Below are 8,818 nucleotides of genomic sequence, written 5' to 3'. Positions count from 1 at the left end.
GCAGGCAGACCACCTAATGCAGCCATCTCGAGGAAAGAGTACGTCGTTCCATCAACATCACTCTCACCAAAGCAGGTCCCCATTGCCCTCGGGTTTCTAGCCTGGTTGTCCATACTCTCAACAGGGTTCAGGTTTACAAGAGATTTTTCCACAGCATATCAAAACCTGCCAGACCAGACAACGTTGTGCAGAATAGCGTGAGGGTCAAGTGAATGGATTTGGCTTTAATTCGCTCGGGACAGAGCCCAGCCTTGCTCCTCTCCAGCTACTGTAATTTGGGGCAAGCTCCTACCCTCTATGTCCGGCTTCTGCATCTGTAACATGAGGGGCATAGCGTTTGGGAGGATAATGAGAAACTGTGGAATCTGCACATAGTATCAAGAAATATTAGCTATCATTATTATTTTTGTTGCCAGCTGATGTTCTTCTCTTTGGCTGCCAGAAGGGGTGGGACAGGGAGGTGCTGATAGCAAGACGCTCTTTCCCTAACTCCACTCAGGGACTCAGTGCAGGCCCTGATATAAAAGCAGGACTGGTTTTGTGGGCAGTAAACATGAAATTATCTTTTTTTCAATCACTTCTGTTGTTGTTGTTGTTTTACCCCTTGAGGTAGAAAATAATTCTTTACAAAAGACCTGGATTTTTTTTTTTTTAATTAAAATCTGCCCTGCTGGGCATCCATGTGCCTGTTCGTACACTTAGTAGGGAAAGAACAAAACCAAAACAAAAAACGGGGGCTGTCCCTTGAGGTGGTGCCCACTACACACCATGAGTGACAAACGTGTTCAACCACACCGGTGTCTTCGACAGGCCGCGAGGTACAGTTTGACGGTTCTGCTGGCAGACGGGCTGCCCAGGCGTTAATTCATCAACATTCTTTGGTCGGAGCTTGAATTGAGTATAGATTCAAACTGATGGCTCAGGCTGGCTCAGCTCTCCCGAAGCTTTTTGTTCTCACCTACACCTGTCGGAGAAAATGGTCCATATTTACCTCGTGGAGAATTTCTCTTTTAGGAGCCAAGCGTGTCAGAACTTTGAGTGCATCAGGATCTTTCAAAATCTCTGGGTACTGCACTTCCTAGGGGACGGCTGAAAGCTGCAAACACCGGCAGCCTGGCGGATTTTAACCCTTCACACTGAGAAGGTGAGGTCCCGTGAGACATCGGGAGGGATTTCCACTCACCGTCTCACACTCGACGAGAAGTATTTACCGTCCCCATCAGCGGCTGCTGGCCTTCGAGCTGCTGGGTGAAAAGTGTGAAGGAGGGGGGCCGGGGCCACCAAAAGTCAGCCGCCAACCTCTGTAGCAGGGAAGATTTATCCCTTGGAAAATGTAGGCTATCACTGTGGAGATCCACCCCTTAATGGCTTTCAACTCTGCAGAAATTGTTGTCAGGGAGACTGAAGCAGGTGCTTGTCATGCACAGACCATCTTGTCGGCAGCCTCACCCCGACCGGAGGACTCGCTCGAAGTTACCGGTTTCCACATCCCATTTATCCAGGCTCCAGCATAACCAATATGCAATCGAACATACAAAAGACCTGACCCTGCCCATTAATGACAGATTCACAAAGTGGGCCCGAGGAGCCTCACAATCAGCTCTCAAAGCAGATGCAGGCGTCTCTCCCTGGAAGTGGGACTGTCGGCACAAAACGCCGTGAATTGTTCCATAGTCTTACGCTCCCTTTCTCTGCAGCCCTATAGCACTCATTATCCCTACCACACAATTTAGCACTTGATTATATACTGTCTCGTATTGTTCTCTAATTGTTCTCCACCCAGATAAGAGGTGGAGTTTCTTGAAGACGTAATTTTTTCCCTAACATGATTTCTATAATTGTCTGTAGCTACCTCCCTTAAAGCTCTGTCTAGTAATTTTTCTTCCTTCGTGGGGTGTACTTCAAATCTACCTAGATGGGGGGAAGTAAAAACCTCCACCACCACCCCTGCCAAACACACACACACACACACCAAAAAAAAAAAAAAAAAAAAAACCTGACAGAAAAATAGGAAGTCCCTGCACATATAATGCCCAACAAAACAATGGATATGTGCGAGCAAATATCATCAAAGGTAAGAAATTCAGTAAACGTGTGTTTCGTGGGCCACCAACACCCCAGCCTGGTATGAGCTCGCGCTTACAAAAACCTCTTCAGTCTTCTGTGTCTCCCTGTCCTTTTCAACATGGAGAGGACAGCTTCTAAAATAATAACAATGACAATATACTGAAATGCTGATCCAACTTGCCTCTGGGTTAAAGTTAGCATCACATAATCACGCCCATCACTTCTGGAATTGATTCCTTGAAATGCAACCCCAGAAACAACGAAGACTCGTTTTCTGGAAGGAATATATTATATCTCCCTCATTATGGCAAACAAAAAACCATCTCAAATAGTTTTAGAAAACCAGATGGTTTTCTTTTGCCCAGACACTTCATGATGGGCAGAATCGACCCCACTGTGAATTCCTTTTTACACAGGCAGTATGGGCCTGACTTCGGAAGTGCGCTGGGCCTTTCCCGGACAACAGTGTACAGCAGCCTGGCAGGTGTGCCCTGAATGAACAGGCAAGGTGTGCTGGGCGGGGAGTCTCCCTTCCGTCCCTCGGCATTGTTTCCGTCTCTGACAAGTTTATTAATACCAATGCATGCTTTAGAAAAGGGGAAATGGTTTCTTCACAAAACTTTTATGTAACAACTGGAAAAGACAGAATCCAATGCCTCATGAATTCCCTGACCCTCCTTAAATTCTCTGTACTCACAAAGGATTTGCAGGTCGGTCCCTCAAGAGTAACACCCACGTCCCCACCCATAGGCAGAACCACACGTTTATATGTTGCAGAAGAGTGAGGCTTTCTGCCATTTTTAAGACACTTCAGAGAACAGGGAATTCCTCGAATTCATGGTTTATCAACCAGTTGCCTTAGAAAATGATTCTGTGTCCTGGATGATTCATGTGCCAGCAAGATGTGTCCAGGCTGCTCTGTCCCAGTACCCGCACCCTGTCAGCAAGGACCGGGGAGTACAAAATGGACATGCAAGGCCCCTTATTAAAAACATTAAGAATTTCAAGATGGCGACAGCAGAGCATTAAACCAAGAGTGGTGCCCCATGAGACTGACCTCAGGGAAGACCACGGAGAGGCGTGGCAAGCCCATTTCAGTCCACGCCTGCCTCACCATCTTCTTTCATTTCTTCATGTGTGTTTCTTTGTTTACTTGTTTACCATCTGTCTTCCCCACTGGAATGTAAGGACCATAGTCCTTTGTCTCTCTTATCCAACACTGCATCTCCAGCATCCTTGCCGAGCGCCATAGTCGACATTCACTTGCAGGAAGAAGGGGACAGAGAGAAGAAGGGAGAGAGGACGGAGGGAAAAGGAGGGAAAGGGAGGGGAGGGAGGGACGGCAAGATCACCGAGTGTAGTTCATCCGCAGCCCTCCAACAGTCACTCATCTATTTTTAGTTACCTTATTTCCCCTTGTACTTCTTGGGACCTCAGATCTATCCTGCCAGGGAGGGATCAAAGAAAACCCTGGAAGGAGATAACAGAATATAACGAACATTCCAGAGCACTTGCTACAATATCCTCATCGTACCTGTCCTTTAATACATAGAATCTCCTTTGTTTCTGCTAGAATCTTCTGGTTGAGAGAAGCAGATGCCCAACACTTGGGCCGTGGGACCCAGGCTGGGCAGGGACAGCACCTGGAGCAGGAGTGCCTGCTCTCCCGGGCTCGCTCTCTCCTCTCTCTCTCTCTCTCTCTCTCTCCATTTCCAGCTCCCTGCCAGCACTTCTGCTTTGGTTGAAGCTTTGCTCTCTTAACCCACAGGCTCTCAGCTCACCCAGAATTGCTTTCTCCTCAAAACCCCAGCTTTCACATGCTCTCTTGAACCCTGACTCCACCTCCTGACTTTTCAGCTGAAAATTCCATCTCTAGCCACTCATCCCAGTATTCCAACAGTCCAAATTCCCCGGAGAGGTACCTGAGTGGGGCCGCAGATCGCAGGCCTACGGGTGGGCTGCCCTTGAATCAGACATCACTCTGGCTCCAGTCCACTTGCAGGGGTGAGATCACATCATGTGATCTATAACTTGGCTGCCCAGGGAGTGTGAGCAGAGTAACTCCCATTAAGTGAATATAGGGGTGGCAAGAAAGCTTACGTGTTCATTTTACAGCACTCGGTCCTTGCGATAGCCCCGATGAGATAAGCATTATTACCCCCGTTATTACCCCCGTTATTACCGCTACTCTGTAGGTGCGGAGTTTGAAGACCAAAGATGTTAAAAGCAGTTTGCTCAAGTCCCCAAGGACGATAAGCATCGTGGCCAGAAGTCAGGTGTAGTTGAGCCTGCAAAGCTCCTACAAGGAAGCTGCCTCCAAACGGAGAGGAACAAAGCAGGGGGTGGCCCGGAATGCGTGTTCCCCACTCTGTAATTCCGAACCGCTCCTTCAACGAGAGACCCTTAATCACAGGAAACAACCTGAGGGTTGCTGGAGGGGAGGGGGGTGGAGGGATGGGGTAACTGGGTGACGGGCATGGGGGAGGGTGTGTGTTGTAATGAGCACTGATGAATCACAGACCTGTACCCCCTGAAACAAATAATATATGTTCATTAATTGGATTAAATTAAAAAATGTTTTTAATAAATTTTAAAAAAGAAAAAGAACTGCTCCTTCATACACAAATCCCAAAAAGCTGACCTCTCAGGGAGTGCCTCCGTCTGTGGGACTGCCCTATCTAGGTACTACGGACTGGTGGCTTAACAACAGGAATTCATTGTCTTAGAGTGCTGGAAGCTGGAAGTCCCCCATCAAGGCATTGGCAGGGATGCCCTTCTGGGGACCGAGGGAAGGACCTGTTCCATGGCTCTCTCCTTGGCTCGTGGTTAGCCAAGTTCATGTTCATGTGGTGTTCTCCCTGTATGGTGTCCGTATCCAAATTTCCCTTTTTACATGAATCCCGGTCATGCTGAATTAGGGCCCACCCTAATAACCGCAGTTTTAGCCTTGTAAAGGCCCTATCTCCAAGTAAGCTCACGTTCTGGGTACTGGGGTTTAGGGTTTCAACATACGAATCTCTGTGGGACACAATCCAGCCCATAGCAGCGAGCGCCCTGGAGAACTCCCTAAGGCCCTGCTCATTACACCATTTCTCCTGCCCTCAGACTCAGGGCTGGGAGAGCCCAGGACAGCTGGGGCACACTCAGCACTCACGCGCCGCTGCTGCTCTTAGGGCCGCCCCCGGGGCCCGGGGGGACTGCGTTCCTCAGCGGTGGAAGCACAAGGTGCACTCTTGCCTTCTCTCCACCAAGGCTCTCCTGCCGGCCTTGCTTTCCAGCAACTGTCCTCTGCCAACTAAGCTCAGCGCGGCCTCCTCCCCGTCTCACCACCCGGGTCTCCTCCCCCGCCACCTTCAGAGAAGGGCCTGATGGGGGGCCGACATCCAGTCACTCGGTGAGCCTCTACGCAACGGAGGAAGCTCCCACATGCGTGGCTGCACCACAGGCCGGGCAGGACCCTACTTTTTAGCAACTATTGTAAGCAGATTTATAGATAAGCCTGGGTTCAGGAAACAGCCACTACAAGGTCTGAAGGGCGAGTGCAGCAACGCGGTTAGAACATATGAGTCAGGACAGGGTCCCCCAAATCGGAAGTATTTGCTCAGGGAGCCTGAGAGGGAGAGGAGCCATAAACACTTGAGCATGGATTGGCCGGCATCACCCTCAATGGTTGACACGGGAGTTGGACCTAAGGTTTAGTTCAAATTCCAGCTCTGCCACTGACCATACAGCATTGGGCAAAGTTTTTAACCTCTCTGAACGTCGGTGTCTTTATCTAGAAAATAGCCATAATTACACCTACTTTGCAAAATTATGGTGAGGATTAAATGAGGTGATATGTATGAAATATTAACGTAGTACTGGGTTAGGAAACGTTCAAAAGTAGTAATTACTATTATCATCATCACAAACTTTTACTTAACAAATTTAACTTGTTATTAAACGTAATCTTAATTTAAGATTGCTATTAAATTTAATCCTAATAACAAGAGTACTTCCTACCACTTCCTAATTTAATTTGCTTCAGTTGCAGAGAGACCATCAATTAAACTCGAACAAGAAATCCCATGGATGGATTTGTAAGTCAATAGCCTTGTGACAGCACTTGTCAATCAATCCAGCAAGCAAAGAGAATAACTCAGATTTGACAAACAACTACCAAACATCTGTCATCTACCAGGCGTAGTTTAAGGTATTAATAAACCCCTTTACTTCTTTATGGCTGAGTAATACTCCACTGTATGTATAGGCCACATTTTCTTTTTCCATTCACCGGTTGATGGACTTTTAGGTTGTTTGCACAAACACGTTTTAGCTTACAAAATGTTTCCACATATATCAGCACATCTGATCCTCACAAAGGCTGGCATCATCTCCATTTCTATTTTACAAATAAGAATACGCAGTCAAGGGGCGCCTGGGTGGCACAGCGGTTGAGCGTCTGCCTTCGGCTCAGGGCGTGATCCCGGCGATCTAGGATCGAGCCCCACATCAGGCTCTTCTGCTATGAGCCTGCTTCTTCCTCTCCCACTCCCCCTGCTTGTGTTCCCTCTCTCGCTGGCTGTCTCTATCTCTGTTGAATAAATAAATAAAATCTTTAAAAAAAAAAAAAAGAAGAATACGCAGTCAGAAAGTTTACGCGCCTTGCTTGTCTAAAGCTAAAGCCAAGATTACGTGCATTTAACATCTCCGTGCTGGGACTACACTCACACATAGCAGTGACCAGGAGCAGTCCTGAGAAGCCTGCGGGGTGAGGGCAGCTTGGAAGAAGACAAGGAAAAGAGAGAAAATAAAACTGTCAGCATGAAAAACAAATAGGACTTTCATGAAGAGACAAGAGAAGAGAGTGTGTGGCTGAGCAACACGGGCAAGATATTTCTTTAGAAACAGGAATCTCTGGAATTAAAAATGTTTGAGATCTTTGCATTTCTTTGATGTAAACCTCCTCCAGATTCCCAAAATTAGAAATATCTGCCATATACCCAAAAATCCTTGCGTGTATGGGTTTTCATAGAAAACTAAGTAGAGGGGCTGAAACATGACTTCAGGGTTGACAAGGACCCAAAGAATGCATGCATGGGAGAGCAAGGAGGTGACCAGACACTGAGGTGTTCAGCTCGGGGCAGAGGCGACAAAGAAAGCGAACCTCACACCAGGACGCCCAGAGACGTTGTCAGCCTGCGCAGGGGACACCTGCACTTGGGATGGCCCTCAACCCAATGTCATTTGAGTTTCAGGGGACAAGCAAAGTCTAGTGACATCCGGATAACAAAGTGGTTTGGTACTTTGAGGAAAGACAGAGTCTAAAGCACCTTTTTGATTGTTGCTCGGGAGAAGTTTTCAGTTTGGAGTTCTATTGGCTGGAGATGGGAATAAGATAATTTAACAAGAATCCAAAGAACCTTCAGAGCCCTCAGACTTCTTTGCAAGGGAAAGATCGGGCAGATGACTCTCCTGACCAAGTTTATTCTGGGCACTACCAAGTAACAACTGCCCATGGAACCCTGTGGGCAAAATGTTTGCAAAGAGACATACACTGGAGCTGAAACGACTGGAGGACTGGCTCCCACACCTCTGTTAGCAACAGATCCCTCTGCTCAAAGAACAGACCACAGAGAAGCCCCCAACCGAAACTTAGGAAGCACTCTTTAAAAACTCAGACATTGTGGGGGGGGGGGGGAGCGGAAACACATCTTTCCTGAGAAAGTTTGTATTATGTTAATTTTCAGTTACAACAGACAAGATTAATTCTCAACAATATGGTTTTGACTAATCTATGGTAGAGAAACATCAAAATAAAGGGGGGGTTATTGGTGGGGATTGAGGGACGCTTCTGGGGTGATAATAGTATTCTATGTCTTGATGGCCGTGTGAGTTAACATTTGTCAAAATGCAACAAATGTGTACTTTAAATTTGTATATTTCGTGGATATAAGCGTTATATCCAATGGGGGGAAAATAAGCAAATATCGAACTCTAGTTAATGATATGCATGTTGAAGTGTTTAAGGAAAAGTGTATAGATGTCTATAAGTTACTTTGAAATTCATCAAAAATAAAACAAGATGGCTTTGATGGATGGATAGAAGGATAGATAGAGGGGTAGATATGTGACAAAGCAGGGATAGTAAAATGTTAATAGTACAATCTAGGTGGTTGAATATACAAGGTTTCAACTTTGCTGTATGCTTGAAACTTTTCTGAACAAAATGTTGGGAGAAAAAGAGTCCTTATCTTTTAGAGATATATATCGAAATTCTTATGGATGACATTATACAATGTCTGGTTTGCTTTGAAACAATATGGAGGAACAACTGCAAGGGAAAATAGAGGAAATAAGGTTGGCTAAGACATCGTAATTGTTGAAGAGGGTAATGGGTACATGGGGTTGTCTCAGTCCAAGCTGCTACAACAGACCACAGGCTGGATGGCTTAAACAACAAACCTTTATTTCTCACCGTGCTGGAGGCTGGGAAGTCTCAGATCAAGGTGTGGGCAGATTGAGTGTCTGGGGAGCCCTCTTCCTCGTTTGCAAGCACCATCTTCTCGTGTCTTCACTTAAGAGGGAGAGAAAGAGGAAGCAAGCTCTCTCTTGTCTCTTCCTATAGGGGCACTAATCCCATCAGGAGGCTCCACCTTCATGACCTTATCACCTCCCAAGGGCCCACCTCCAACTACCATCTCATTGGGCTTTAGAGTCTCAAAATATGCACTGGGGGGTAATGGTAGGGCGGGGGGGGGGGGGGGGGGGC

General features: G+C 46.8%; 1 long non-coding RNA gene across 1 annotated transcript in view; it reads right to left on the bottom strand.

The window, feature by feature from the left end:
- Nucleotides 1-654: 654 nt before the first annotated feature.
- The window catches only part of LOC121104430, a 16,167-nt gene continuing 8,003 nt past the window's right edge, over nt 655-8,818 (bottom strand). The window contains exon 3 of the long non-coding RNA XR_005836763.1: nt 655-964. This is a non-coding gene — a long non-coding RNA (uncharacterized LOC121104430). The remainder of the gene's footprint in view (nt 965-8,818) is intronic.

Source organism: Ursus maritimus, unplaced genomic scaffold, assembly GCF_017311325.1.
Source record: "Ursus maritimus isolate PB19 unplaced genomic scaffold, ASM1731132v1 scaffold_1, whole genome shotgun sequence".
NCBI classification, from domain to species: domain Eukaryota; kingdom Metazoa; phylum Chordata; class Mammalia; order Carnivora; family Ursidae; genus Ursus; species Ursus maritimus.
This window is presented reverse-complemented; position numbering and strand designations above follow the sequence as displayed.